This window comes from Peromyscus maniculatus, chromosome 14, assembly GCF_049852395.1.
Source record: "Peromyscus maniculatus bairdii isolate BWxNUB_F1_BW_parent chromosome 14, HU_Pman_BW_mat_3.1, whole genome shotgun sequence".
NCBI classification, from domain to species: domain Eukaryota; kingdom Metazoa; phylum Chordata; class Mammalia; order Rodentia; family Cricetidae; genus Peromyscus; species Peromyscus maniculatus.
Window position 1 is genome coordinate 51015913 of NC_134865.1, and position 15187 is coordinate 51031099.

At 39.8% G+C, this 15187-nt stretch overlaps 1 protein-coding gene across 10 annotated transcripts in view; it reads left to right on the plus strand.

The window, feature by feature from the left end:
• The window catches only part of Pals1 (protein associated with LIN7 1, MAGUK p55 family member), a 105167-nt gene that overhangs the window by 44477 nt on the left and 45503 nt on the right, over positions 1-15187 (plus strand). The window lies entirely within an intron of this gene.

The following is a 15187-nucleotide window of genomic DNA, read 5'->3' on the forward strand; positions in this document are numbered from 1 at the left end:
CTCCCCTTCCTTCCTAAAGCAAACATTCCCTCAATTCTTAGGAACATGCATTATAACTAGTGGTACTGCCCACCATAGTCTGCCCCCTCACATCAGCCATTAGTCAAGAAAATGCTCCCAGCCATGCCTATAGGTCAATATGGCAGGTAATTCCTCAACTTAGATTCTTCTCAGATAAGTCTAGGTTTATGTCTAATGTAAACCAGCACAACTGACCCTTTGCCAACATGATATACAAATACATCACTATTAAACCATAGCTGTTCCTTTCTTACTTGTCCCCAATGTATCGTGTTAATATTAATATCACAGTGTAAGACAATCTAACTTTTAAAATTTCCACAGTGTTTTAAAAATTCCTGCAATTTAAAAGCCCAAATTCTTAAAAATCCAAAATCTCTTACTGTGTGCTCCTCTAAAAACAAAACACGGGACTAGAGAGATGGCTCGGTTGTTAGGAGCACATACTGCTCTTCCTGAGTTCAATTCCCAGGACTCACATCAGGTGGCTTACAAGTGCTATAAACCTAGCTCCAGGGGGATCTCATTCCACTGGCCTATTTGAGCACTTGCATTCATGTACACATACTCCCCACATCCGTACACGTAATTAAAATAATAAAAATAAACCTTAGAAAATAAAAAAAAAACAAGTTATATACTTTCTTATTTCAAAAGGGAAGAACCATTGAATAATCAAAGCAAAGCAAAATCCCAGTAGTGTAAATGGACCAGTGTCCAGTGTCTGGAACTCAGTTATGATCTTCTAAGTACCAAAGGGCTTGGGCAGCTCAGCCTCTTAGCTCTGCCGTCTGCAAAACACAGCTTGTGTCATAGGCTCAGTTGGCTTCACTCCATCATACTACCATCCTTGGTGGTTATCCCATGGTATTGTCATCTCCCAATATTCTGGAGTCTCCACTGCAGTGAAGGCTACATCTTCACCTGTGGCCTCTCATGTCCTCTCAGGGATTCCTACCCGCCACAAGGTGCCAGGCCTCAGCTTGTCTTCATGACCTCTTCAGTTCTGAAATTTTGTGCCTTCAAAAACCAGTCGGCACAAACTGTGTGGGAGACTTTCACATTGCCAGCTTCATCTGCCATCTTGAGATGCAGCCTTGGTGGGGACCACAGCTTTATTGTGTTCTCCTGGAGGAAATAGTTGCCAAAAAATTTCACCTTAGTGTTGTAACACGAACCCCCCCCTCCCCCGAGCTGGGGACCGAACCCAGGGCCTTGCACTTGCTAGGCAAGCACTCTACCAATGAGTTAAATCCCCAACCCGTAACACAAATCTTAAGAGGTCTTATAATAAAAACCCAGAGGCAGATACTGGGGTGAAAGCTGAAAGATCAGAGAGGCAGAACAGCCAGCCACTAGTTCTTACCTCTACAAAATCCTCAGCCTCAAGAGATGGAGTTTCTGTTTCCTCATGCCTTATATACCTTTCGCTGCCCAGACATCACTTCCTGGGATTAAAGGTGTGTGTGCTTCCCAGTACTGGGATTAAAGGTGTATGCCACCACTGCCTGGCCTCTCTGTCTAATCTAGTGGCTGGCTCTGTCCTTGGCTCCTCAAACAAGCTTATTAGGGTACACAATATATCGACACACAGTGTTGCTGGTCTCTTGTTAATCACAGTTTATTTTTCAGCCTCTGCTAACTAGTATCAATTGTCCTACCTAAGCAAACATTTCACTTTAGTGATGCTGGTTTATTAGAATTCACTGATTCTTCAACCTCAGCAACCAGAAACTAGAGATTCTTAATTTGAAAATATCATAGGAAAGCCCTGATAAAATCGTTGAGAGACTCTCAAACTTCTCTTTACATGCTGGGCTTCCATTGTCTGCATTCCCCTTGATCTTCTTCTCTTCCAGGCTGTTAATAGAACAGCCTGTTAAGCTCTAAGCACTCCAAAGCTTTACCAGCCCTAGGTTCCAGTTTTCGCCACAGTCCTCCCGAAAACATTATGGTCAGATCTGTCACAGAAATACTGTACTCCTGTACTACTCGTGGCCTCCTTTGCTTCCTGTTGCTGTGATAAACACAATGACCTAAAGCGACTTGGGGAGAATCAGAGTTCATCATTGAGGGAAGTTAGGGTAGGAGCTCTGCTGGAAAGCTACTCATTGGCATGATCTATGTGACTTGCTCAGCTTACTCTTTTATACAGTAGCCCAGGACCACCTGCCTAGGAGTGGCACTGCCCACAATGGTCTGCACCCTCCCACATCAGTCGGTATTCAAGAAAACACCTCCCTGACATGCCCACAGGCCAGTCTGAAAAGATGCAGTTCCTCATTTAAGAGTCTCTCTTCCCAGATATGTCTAGTTTTGTGTTAGGTTGACAGAAACTAACCAGCACAAATGATTACTATAGGCTTTATACTGTAAAGTGAGTTGATATTTTCATCTTTCCTATTAACTCAATTTTTTTAATCAAACTACTGGAAAGCAAAGTTAAACAATAATGAAAATGATAACTACATCTTAAAATCTATTTTTTATGACTGTCAGTAAGACAAACAGGAACTGCTCATGTAGGATCAACTTATCTCTAAATTGTATTGCCTGATAAAAACTGAAAACTAGGACCTAGGATACAATATATATGCAGAGTTCTATGTGCAAAAAACATGAGAATATTAGGTTAAAAGCCTTCTCATAAAGAATTTCTTTAAGCCTTTATAATGTTAGCTGGCAGTGTAGATCTAATGAGATTGATGAGTGATGGCAGATATGTATTACCACACTTAGAATATTTAATCAATGAACGTTATTCCTGCACACACCAACACTTTCAGGGGTGTGTTGGAAGCCAGTAGAAGTCATTTTGAGAAATGTTGCCCTGCACGTTAATTTGTGTTTTCTTTAGAGCTGGTGCTGTTTCTTGTGGTTCCTGGTTTTTAGATGTGATAAAGACATGCTTCCTTTTTTTATGTTATTGTCGTCATTCTGCCATTCCCATGCCTATTGAACCCTGCAGCCTAGGTACCTTAGCAAACACCGTTCCTATAACAATCCTGTTAAGAAGGCCTCTATCATCTCTATTTCAGAGATGAAGGAAGTAGCCAGTACCAGTGCACACATGTAATCCCAGCTACTGGGGAACGAATGTGAGAAGATTGTGAGTTCCAGACCAGCCAGGGCAGCATGATGGGACGTGGTCTCAAACAAAATAACAAAAGGAGCAACAGTTGAATCTCAGTCACATCACACTTGATAAAGATATCAAGCTAATACCTGGGAGGGTCCAATTTGAATTTGCCAGATCTGGTGTTGCTACTGCAGCAAGTAGTAGTTTAGATAGTGTGATATCTATCTAACCTGCACCTTATGCACCGGACCAGGGCTCATGCTAACCCTAATTTGCCCACAAGCATCATATATATGCTACATTTGTTCTTTGATGGGTCTTTTTATTTCAGATATGGAGCAGTTTCTATTCTATCTCATTTACTTTGCTTTGGTAATTTTTTTTTTTTTTTTTTTTTTGGTTTTTTCGAGACAGGGTTTCTCTGTGTAGCTTTGCGCCTTTCCTGGAGCTCACTTGGTAGCCCAGGCTGGCCTCGAACTCACAGAGATCCGCCTGGCTCTGCCTCCCGAGTGCTGGGATTAAAGGCGTGCGCCACCACGCCCGGCTCGGTAATTTTTTTTTTAGAACACCTATTTCAGATGTTCATGCCTGTTTTAAAAAATCATAGATAATGTATGTTAGACTTCTGGGGCAGCTTAAAGAGACAGAAGTCAGAAAGAGACCAGTTTGACCTCAGCAGAAAGGACTGTTTGAACCAGGGAAGGACAGACCTGGATATATGTGGAGGAGTGTTCTGCAAAGAGGAAAGGGAGTACTTGGAGTTTGTTTAGGGGTTTTGGGAATGGGAAGTTAAGTGCAGCTGCAGGGGCCTTTTTCAGTCTCTACCTCCTGGAATTGTTGTCCAGACAAGGCCATTTTTTCTTTCAAAACTGCCTTGCCCCCCCATAGGGTATAGGGGCTACCGTGATGCAGCTTTCCGGATGCAGATGACAACGAGGGACTGAGTTAGGTGAGGGAGAAGGGGCTAGAGTTTCAATATGGGGTGTGGGGTCTCAGCAAGTCGGAAGGGAAGGGGAAGTTCCTTGGTCAGGATCTGACAGTTTGTTCCAGGTTTATTCCAACAGTGTGTTCAGAGATAGTCAAGTCTGCATGTCTTCAGATGTAATTACAGTGGGAAAATTACGTATTTAGTACACTTACATGAAGGAATTTTAGTACTTTTCCCACTGAAAGTCATTCCCTATTTCTTCTTGCTTACCCCTCATTTCTCACCATCTCTCCCTTTTTCCTTCTCCCTCCCTCATGTAGTCTGGATTGATCTGTTATTAGTTTAAAATCTTAATGCATTTGTCCACGTGTACTACTTAGAATCAGGCTGTTGGCACAATGTATTGTAGCTTAAGCTAGGTTAGTTTAGGGAAAATGTAATGTTTTGTTTTCACACAAAAAGTAAAATAATTTCTAGTTTTATTATTTGTTTTTTGATTTTTCATATCCTTTTTTCTCACTACATTGTTCTAATTGGTCTCACATTTTTTGGGTTCAAGTTATCCTCCTGTCTCAGCCTTTCTAGTGAGTTTCCAACCCTCCTCTCCCTCTCTTTATCCTCTTCCTCCTCTGCTTTCGACTCCTCTTCTCTCCCCTCACCACTAAGTGACGTTCCCTGCTTTTCTCTGTTCCTGCTCATGGTTTCCATAACTCGCTTTCCTACAGGTTTAAAAGAACTATTCTTTCTTCCAATTTATAATCCACTGTGGTTTTCATTAATACCTTCATTGTGGACTTTGAACTTAAGGCTGTTTAAAGTAAATTAAAATATAGTGCCAGGTATTAGTAATGTATTTCTCAGAAGATTTAATAAATCATAATGAAACTCATCATTTTGTGCAAGAACTGAAAAATACTTCTAAAGAAGTGTAATAGTGTTTACTAAATATTTTTCTCTGCTAATAATCTGCTAACACATCAGACTACAACAGAAATACTCCCTTAAAAATAGTGTCTACTTGTCAGTATTTTAATTAAACACACATGATAGGAGACGGTGTCAGCCTTCACAGCCAGAAACAACAGTGTTGTTTTAAGTGAGGGAAGGATGGAGCAGCCAGTTTATTTCTCTGAGAAGATACCTTCAGTTTCCAAACGATACATCATTTATCTGTGAGTAGACAAAATATTCCATAAGAATTTAAAATGTTATTAGAAAGGTTATTTTAAATGAAAGTATTTGTAAATTTGTAATGTATAATAATAAAGACTCAAAAAGGGGAATTGATATAGAAAATACTCAGAAGGGATAAATTGAATTTTTTTCAAAGCAGTCAGAATCCAGTAAATAATACTGTTACAAGTTGTAAGGATTTTAATTTATTAAAATTTCCTTAAAATTGACATACATTTAAAACCTTGCTTTATTACAAATAAAATAAATTTTCTCATTTATCAGAGCAAACTATCTTGTAAGACAAATCCTGAAAAAAGTGTAGATCAGAGTAGGAGATATAATCAAGTGCTTCTCAGATATTTCTAGGTTATGTATTTCAGCTTCTGTTTTATATTAACAGTTACATAATTTGGGACCAGAGTTGTGAACAAGTAGGCAGGGTAAAGGAAATAAGCTAGAGAAAACTACTTTCTGTTACATACATGTCTGTGTAAATGATACATCCTTGAAGAGGCGGCAGGAAAGGGGACACACACATACACACACACACACACACACACACACACACACTGAGTTGTTTGACAGTTGTGTAGAAAACTCTTGAGTTTTGTAGTTAGAACCTTCTGATTTATACCAGATATTTTAATGTTGAAGAAAAGAAAAAAGTGAAGAAAACAAGGGTGAAAAAAGAATGAAATTAGAGTAACACAGCTCCTGCACGTTTCTAATATAAACTAACTTGATCAATTTTTGTATTGATCGTGAGACTACAATTTTGTCCTACTGTAATAAGCTTTTAAAAATAAGTTTCACCGGGCGGTGGTGGCGCACACCTTTAATCCCAGCACTTGGGAGGCAGAGCCAGGCGGATCTCTGTGAGTTCGAGGTCAGCCTGGACTACCAAGTAATTTCCAGGAAAGGCGAAAAGCTACACAGAGAAACCCTGTCTCAAAAAACCAAAAAAAAAAAAAAAAAAAAGTTTCTTTAAAGCTAGCAAAATGTTAGGGCCAATGAATCTTTTTACATTATCTTTCTTGTGAGGTTAGTTTCACCATCAGATGTCTGCTTACCCTGCTACAGGTCCTTCTAAATAAACTGTGTTAGCCATACCTTCATTGACATTTGTTTCTTCCTGCAAATGAAGTGATAAACCAATTGAAAATAGCTTTGTTGAAATGTTGAGACCATTTGAAAAGTTTCTGAGTGGGATTGCTAAAATCAGAGCTTCCCTAAAGATTTAGGAATTCACTGGATATGTACATACTCCTATAAATTTTGGTTCTTCATTGTAATTTTACTAAAAGTGATTCAGTGCTACATCATTCAAACTTTTTTACACATACCTAAATTTTGATTCTGTTACTAGGTAATACTAGTTTTTAACTTTTTCCTTTCTTGCAAAGACTTGCTTCTTCCTTTTATGGCATGTTAAGTGCTTGGCGGGGGCCAGGAGAGATGGCTGGATGGTCAAGAGACCTTACTGCACTTGCAGAGGCCCACAATGGGGAGGGGTGTCCAACCACCTGTACCTCCATTTCCAGAGGATCCGATGCCCTCTCCTGACCTTCAGTGACTCCTGCATGCATGTGGTGCCCAAAACTCAGGCCCACACTTGATTTTAAGTCATTTTTATTGTCACTTAATTACTATTGACTTTGGACAAGTTATTTATTTTTCTAAACCTTTGGTATTAAGGTTTTCTTGAGGCCCAAATGGAAGGCAAGTGGTACACTTGTATTTGGAGTTTTTTGTTATTGTTTTTATTTGTTGCACTGTTAGTAACTTAACCAAAACCTGGCACATTCTAGGCAAGCAGTGTTTTATTACTATGTTAAAACCCTGTCTCTAGGGTTTTTTAAATTTAGCTTAATGAGTCATTACTGTTCAGGGTTTTCTTAAGTTTCTGATTATTTGAAACAAATTCATACTGACCTAGTCCACTAAAAATCAAAGTTCAAAGATCTGGATTTTCTGTTCTTAGGTTTGCAAAGAGAAAAGAGGGTAGGAGTGTGAACGCGGTGCGGTGAGCACGGTGCAGTGAGCGCGGTGCAGTGCCTGCTGAGAGTGAGCCAGGCTTTGGCTTTGATCCCTGGGACTCAGTGCTGGGGTAAACTGCTAGATTGTCTACTTATGGCTAAGTGGAAGCACTAAGTAACGGTGAGGTTAACTCACAGAATACGGCTGTCTCGTGCTGTGAAACAGCTCTAGAGACGGAGGTCTTTAGCTTCTGTAGGTAAGTTTAGCAATTACCCTTGTTCTGTTCCCAGTTCTAGTCCAAAAAGTCTGGGGACTGGAGAGATGATTCTTGGTTGAGAGAGCATAGGGCTCTTGCAAAGGACCCAGGTTTGGTTCCTTGCACCAGCATGCCTGTAACTCTAGCTCCAGGGGAACCTGATGTCTCTGGCTTCCACAAGCACCATCACAGATGTGTGCATAGCCACACAGAGAAGACATGCATATAAATAAAAGTAAATTTAAAAGATGTTCCCAGATGCTTGTCCAGATTCTTAAGTACTAGAAAAATAGATGTTTGCTTCTTATTACCTATTTTTGGTTCATTAGTTTTTGAGAAAGTCTCCTTATAAAGCCTTGACTGGCCTGGAGCTCCCTATGTAGACCGTGCTGGATTCTAACTGATGCTTCTGCCTCCCACCTCTAAGCACTACAACTGTAAGGTTGTGCCCTCATGCCCGATCCCATTGCCTGTCTTAGAGTCTTCCTTCTGTTTTCTATTCTTGGGAGCAAGCCAAGACTGGAGAAAAGTCAAGAGGTGAATTTAAGGACCTGTGCTTTTGTTTTTAATTATATCCCAAAGACAATATACTTGGTTTCTGTTAGCATATGAAATCAACACTTAAATCACATGACATAGTAGATGTGATAGCGGGAACTTAAAATAATTTCTACTGACCGGGCAGTGGTGGTGCACGCCTTTAATCCCAGCACGCGGGAGGCAGAGCCAGGCGGATCTCTGTGAGTTCAAGGCCAGCCTGGGCTACCAACTGAGTTCCAGGAAAGGCGCAAAGCTACACAAAGAAACCCTGTCTCGAAAAACCAAAATAATAATAATAATAATAATTTCTACTGAAAATCAAGTAAGAAAGAACTATGCATTGTACCAGTGAGGAATTTAATCTAATCTAGATATTAAGAAATGCTTTATAGGAAAGTTGTGACACACACCCCACCCCCTAGCCCCGCCCCCCGTAGAATTTATTACCAAAGCCAGACTTGCCATGTTACCTTTGCCTCCACACTGTAGACTATCCCTCACCTCTCTGCCCCTGGACACCTCCACACTGCAGACCATCCCTCACCTCTCTGCCCCTGGATGCCTCCACACTGCAGACTATCCCCCACCTCTCTGCCCTGGGACGCCTCCACACTGAAGACTATCCCTCACCTCTCTGTCCTGGACGCCCTTTGTCGCTCCCTGCTTCGCCCTCACGCCAGTCTCTGTCCAGCCCTGTGTTCTTCCACCTGTTTTCTCTGTCCGGGGTTCTTTTTCCTGGTCCGTTGTCTGTGTGGGGAGGATGAAGGAAGTCTTATGCTGTCCCTGTCTTGTTTCTCTGTTGCCTCTGTGTCTGGGGTTTTGTTTTGCTTTGCTTTGTTTTACGGTGCTAAAGATTGAGCTAGGCTAGTAGATAGATGTTACGCATGTTGATTGTGAGAGCTCCCCACTGAGCACAGCCTAACCCCATCTTCCTTGTAATTTCAGAAGAGCATGCATGTTTGTCAGGACTGATTTTGTCCTGTCTAATTGATAGGATGGTTTGAAATTTCCTCTGGCCTTGTTTACTGTTGAAGAACTTACGCAGATTTAAGCAGATTTAATTTACAAGTACAACCATCGGTGGCGGGAGCTTTCTTTAGTGGGTAAGAAATGAACTGTCCCGAAATAGCATATAGCATATTGGTGTGAGGCCTTTAACGATCTACTGTTTAGAACAAAGCTTTTTTTTTTTTTTTTTTTTTAAATTTACAACTAAATATTCTAATCTTTGAAAGTAAGTATTTTGGGGGCTGGTGAGGAGGCCAGCAGGGTCAAGATGCTTGCTGCTGAGCCTGATAATCACCTTAAATTATATCCCTAGGGCCCATGTAGTAGGAGAGCACCAACTCCTTCAAGTTGTCCCTGTAGCTACCTACATGCGTGCATGTGCACACACACACACAAAGTAAATAGAAAAAATGTGAGTGTGTATTAATGTTTTGCCTGCATGTATGTTTGTTTACCACATGCATGCCAGAAGAAGATGATCAAATCCCCTGGAACTGCAATTACAGGTGGTTGGGAATAGAACCTGAGTCCTCTGGAAGAGCAGCCAGAGCTCTTAACTACCGAGCCAATTTCAAGTTCCAATGTAATGAAATTAAAATTTTTCATTGGAGATCAAAATAAGGCTGAAAATCATATCAAGATGATTGAGAACCATCAAAACTAGTCACAGATTTAATGTTGCTGTTAGTATTACTCATTATGACATTATTCTTAATTTCAGAGATAAAACCCTTGCTTGGTAGTGGTGGCACATACCTTTAATCTCAGCACTTGGGAGGCAGAGTCAGGAGAATCTCTGTGAGTTCAAGGCCAGCCTGGTCTACAGAATGGGGTCCAGGACAGCCAGGGCTATACAGAGAAACCCTGTCTCGAAAAAGCAAAACAACAACAAAAAACAAAAATAGTTTCTCATGTTCATTAGTAAAAAAAATGAGAAAGCAGTATAATTTTATTTATTATCATTTATCATGTTTTAAGGCTATACATGTTTATTATTTTTTATGTGATAAAATTATTGTGAGCAAATGAAGCATAATTTAGATGTCCTTTAAAGTGACCAACTTATTTATACTAGTTTCAATTAGAGGGCTTATGTTATTTGGTATTTCACATTTTCTGTAAAATGCTGCACCTACATATGTTTAGTTTATATCTTGTCATGCTATGTACATTTGATGAAGTTTTGAAAGTCTCCTGAGTGACTGGTAACTTAGCCTGTTCTGCTTGTTCGTTAAAAGCACTTTGGGCAGCTTTCTTCCTTTCCCAGTTAATTCAGTCATGAAAGCAGCCGTGGGATTTATCTTCAGATCCTAGCTGTTAACTATCTTGTACATCTTGGTTACTGGTAGCAGTGCACTGCTATCAGAAATCCTTTCCATTTCTCAAAAAGGCATTTAGCCTTGTTAGTCAGAAAACTTGCAGCTCTGGCTTACTTTGCATAACTGCCTCCATATTTTACCTACTATTATGATATTAAATAGAATACTCTGAGAAAATATTTAAAAATAAGATTCTTATCTAAATTATCAGAAAATACAATGCAGCAATATTGTAAAAGTAGCATTTGGAGGGTGAATTGGAAAGCGAGCTTACACAAGCCAATTAACTGTAGGAAACATCTCCTATAAATAGGTAGTGATACAGCCATAACACATGCATTCCTTTAAATTCAAGTTAAAAAAAATTATGTGTTGCTGAAATGGGCAGAAACCACAACAAGTAAGTAATACTGTACATACCCTCAAGCCCTGGACCCCAGCTCCACCTCCCACCCCTGGTTAGAAGTTGCAGTGGACTCTCTCATGCCATTTATGTATAACATTAGTCTAATCTGTCATTTTTTTTCTCCACTTGTATAAATTTGATGTGTCTTTAAGTGTTTGTTTAATTTGGGAAAGTTCCTCAGGGTCTGGGAATAAAGATCAGTTGATAGACTGCTTGTCTAGCATGCATGAAACCCTGTGTACTATTCCCCAGCCTTGCTAAAAAAAAAAAAAAAAAACAAGCTTGGTGGTGCACACCTCCCAGCATTCAGGAGATGGAGGTAGAAGGATCAGGACCTCATGGTTTTCCCCAGTTTCTTAGTGGATTCAGGCCAGCCTGAGTGTCTTCTTAGGGTTTCTATCACTGTGAAGAGACACTATGACCATGACAGTTCTTATAAAGGAAAACACATAGTTATCATGGTGATAAGCATAGCAGTGTGCAGACAGACTTGGTGCTGGAGAAGGAACTGAGAATTCTACATCTGGATCAGCAGGCAACAGGAAGCGAATGGCTTGAGCTTCTAGACCTCAAAGCCCACCCCTTACTGACACACTTCTTCCAACAAGGTCACACCTCCTAATAGTGCCACTCCCTAGGACCAAGCATTTAAACACATGAGCCTTTGGTGGCCTTTTCTATTCAAACCACTACACTGGGCTACATGAGACCTTTTCAAAAATTATATAAACAGAGACACACAGAGGGAAAATTATCAAGATTTTAATGATGATTAAATAAAGTAATACACATAAAATATATACTATATTTTACTATTCAAGAAGGGTGATAGCTATATGAAATTCAGCCAAATATTCATAGTGTTTTAGTCAGTAATGGTAATACCTAGTTATAAAAGCTGAGCTTCAGTACAAGTGATCTCAGTCTAGTTTGGTGACATTGATTAACACAATGCATTTGGAGTTTTGGTGAAAACTTTTTAGTAATTAAAGAAAAAAAAAACAGAAGCAAACATGAATAGGTCTTGATAGACTTGAGTATTGGTTTTAAAGAATGCTCCTTGGAACAAGTTTAAATTAGTCTTACACCTAGGTGAAATTTATAGGCATTTCTAGAATTAGTGTAGTTTTAATGTTTTCTCACTAGTTGCTTTCATCTTTTTAACTTATTATTTTATGTATGGGTATTTTGCCTTTGTGTATGTCTGTGCACCACTTGTGTGCCTGGTTCCTATCGAGGCCAAAAGAGGGCATCTGGTCACCTGGAACTGGACGTGCAAATGGTTGTGAGCTGCCATGTGGAATTGAGCCCAGGTCCTGGAAGAGCAGCCAATACTTTTAACCATGAAGCCATCTCTCTATCCCCTACTTTTATCCTTGAATGTGCATAGCTTCTGTGTCCTGAATCTTTTAAGTTTCAGCTGTATTATCATTATTCCCTGGCTGCCTGTACCTGTGATCTTACCTTGTTCTCAAGCACCCCGAGTGAAGGCAGCTCTTGAGTAGTTTTTCCCCACTCTGAGTTAGAAATTGCCTCATGGTCATAACAGCTTTAGAAATCAATGTGGACAGATTGGCTAGACATGACCTTTCTTTGGAACCTGTATTCATTATTTTAGATCCTATCAACAGAAAAAGCCTACTAATTTCTTCAAATTTCCTATTTACTGTCTGAACAGTATCTTGTTTATTTGTTTTTTGGACAGGGTGTCTATGATGTAGCTCTAGATGTTCTGGAATGTACTTTGTATACCAGGCTGGCCTCAAACTCATAGAGATCTACTTGCCTTTGGCCTCTGAACAGTATCTTAACTCTGCTAATCTTCCAAAGTAATGGTATTGGTCTCAAGCATTCTCTCTCAGTTAGCATCCCTAGTCTAGGTACCACCTCCTGCTTTCCTAGCTTATGACTACACTATCTGATAGACTTGAAAAAATTATTTACATGTTTTATTTTAAATCTGAAAGTAAGGATAAAGGTGACAGATAATTGCCAAGGAGGAAGTAGAATAACAAAGCAAACATAAGAAACTCATAGTAGGGGCTGGAGAGATGGCTCAGCAGTTAAGAGCACTTATTGCCAGTCCAGAGGACCCAGATTCAATTCCCAGCACCCACATGGTGTCTCAAAACAGTCTATAACTCCAGTTCCAGGTAATCAGATGCCTTCTTCTAGCTTCCAAAAGCATCAGGTACACACATGGTGCATAGACGTATATATAGGCAAACCACCCACCCATAATATAAAACACATAAAATAAAAATTTCTTTTTTCTTTCTTTTTTTTTTTTCTTTTTTTTTTTTCCTGAGACAGGGTTTCTCTTTGTAGTTTTGGTGCCTGTCCTGGATCTCATTCTGTAGCCCAGGCTGGCCTAGAACTCACAGCGATCCGCCTGCCTCTGCTTCCCGAGTGCTGGGATTAAAGGCGTGCACTGCCAGCTGCCGCCACCGCCACCACCACCACCTGGCCAAATACATTACTTTTTTAAAAAGAAAGAAACTCATAGTAATTGAGAAAATAGGTACAAATAATAGTCCCAAATACATGATTTCTTATATTATGCTAACTTATTTGAATACCTTAAGTCAGTGGCTCTAATTCAGAAGATGGTACATTATAGTCAACTTAATAATATCAGTAGAGACACTGAAATTGGAATTGTATTTGTGGTAGAACTCTTAGATACACAACTCTTTTAAATTTCTTTAGTGATTTTTTTTTTCAGAGGAGGGGAGATGTCTATCTGTGTGTTCATACGTGTGCTTGTACATAGGTGTGTACATGGTGTGGAAGCCAGGGTTGCCATCCATTGTCATCTTCAGTTGCTCTCCACTTCATTTTCCTGAAGCAGGGTCTGTGACTACACCCAGAGCCTGCCAAGTGCCCCGGGAACCTTGCCTCCACTCCACAGGGCCGACGTGAGCAGTGGGTGCTGGTGACCAGAACTCGGGCAGCAGACACTTCCTACTGTGAGCCATCTCCCACTCCCTCTTCAGTTATTTTATAGATCCTTTCGACTAAAAGCTATTACTCCAATAGAGCAATGAAATTACATTCAGTGTGTTCCACTGAAGACTGCAGGAATATCAATATAACCAGTGAAATTCCAGCTGTTAAGGATAAATTAATGGAAAAAAGAAATGCAAATGGCCATGTCTTAGAGAAATGCATTCACCAAAGAATAAAGATCAGCAATCCTTAATTTGGTTTGTTTGAAAGCAGAAACTCTCAGTCATTGCTTATGGCAGTATAAGTTGGTACAGATCTGGGAGGCAGTTTGGCAATATGTATCAAAGTCCTAGGTGTTTCTACTCTCAGTAAGTTTACCCTAGGGATTTATTCTCATGAATAAATAGTATTTCAATTCCAAAAATTAACATTGTCACTATATGGTTAGATCTGCCTTGAAAAAAAAAACCTGGAAAAGCTATATGGTATGAAGTAATGCGAGTAATTATGACAAATAGGTGAAAATATAGAATATATATATATATATATCAGTAGTATGCATTAGTATTAGTAGTATGTCATTTTTAAGTAGCTTTAGTGTGCAGGAGAGATTTTCCAACAACTTTTTGTCTTAAAATAATTTCATTCTCCCTGGAGTTGCAGAGACCCCGAGAAGCGGTTCCCTTCTGCAATAGGTTGCTTATTGGTTTCAGTCAGCAGTGAGGCCTGAGGCGCCTCACTTGTCTCATTTCCCGGACAACCCCCCTGAGCCTCTTTTAACGGTTAAGTTATTAACATTTTTAATAAGACTCCCTCCACTTTGGGAAGTATCTGTAGTTCCCTTAAGATTGTGGACAATTATCTTAACTGCTTTGTAGATTTCATATTTTTTCTTTTAAGTTATTAAATGTTTTCCTGTATTGCTCTAAAGATACTTTAAAGTTATTAATATGGTCACCTCTTAGAATTTGATAGAATCTTAAATTCCATATTCTTATCTACTCTTGTAAATATAACAATAGTTTGTGCCTAAGCTCTGTCTCTCTTCAAGGCTTCCTTCCATAGCTCTGGAACAATTTCCTAGGTCATGTGGTTTTTCTCAGTTTTGAATCATTTTAAAATGTTGATAACTATGTAATTTCTCATTGTGCTGTGTACTTAATGAGGGGTTTGTGTGTGCACATGCAGAGGCACACACACACTCACACAACAAAAAACAAGGGTCACTAGGGCTCTTGTGATTTGGGAGGGATAGATATGAAACTCCAGGAGTCAACTGAAGTGCTTTTAGAGCCTGTCTAAAGTTGAACTCAGTGCTAAAGGTATTTCCCACCAAGTCTGACAGCCTGAGTTCAACCCACACAGTGGAAGGCAAGAGTTGATGCCTGCAAGTTGTCCTCTGACCTCCACACACATGCATTGCACACACAAATACACACAAAATTAAGTGTAAAGTTTTAAAATTTAACTGCTATTAAAATGGTAGCATACAAAATGAAGGAATGAAAGTTGGTAATTTCTCTTCAGA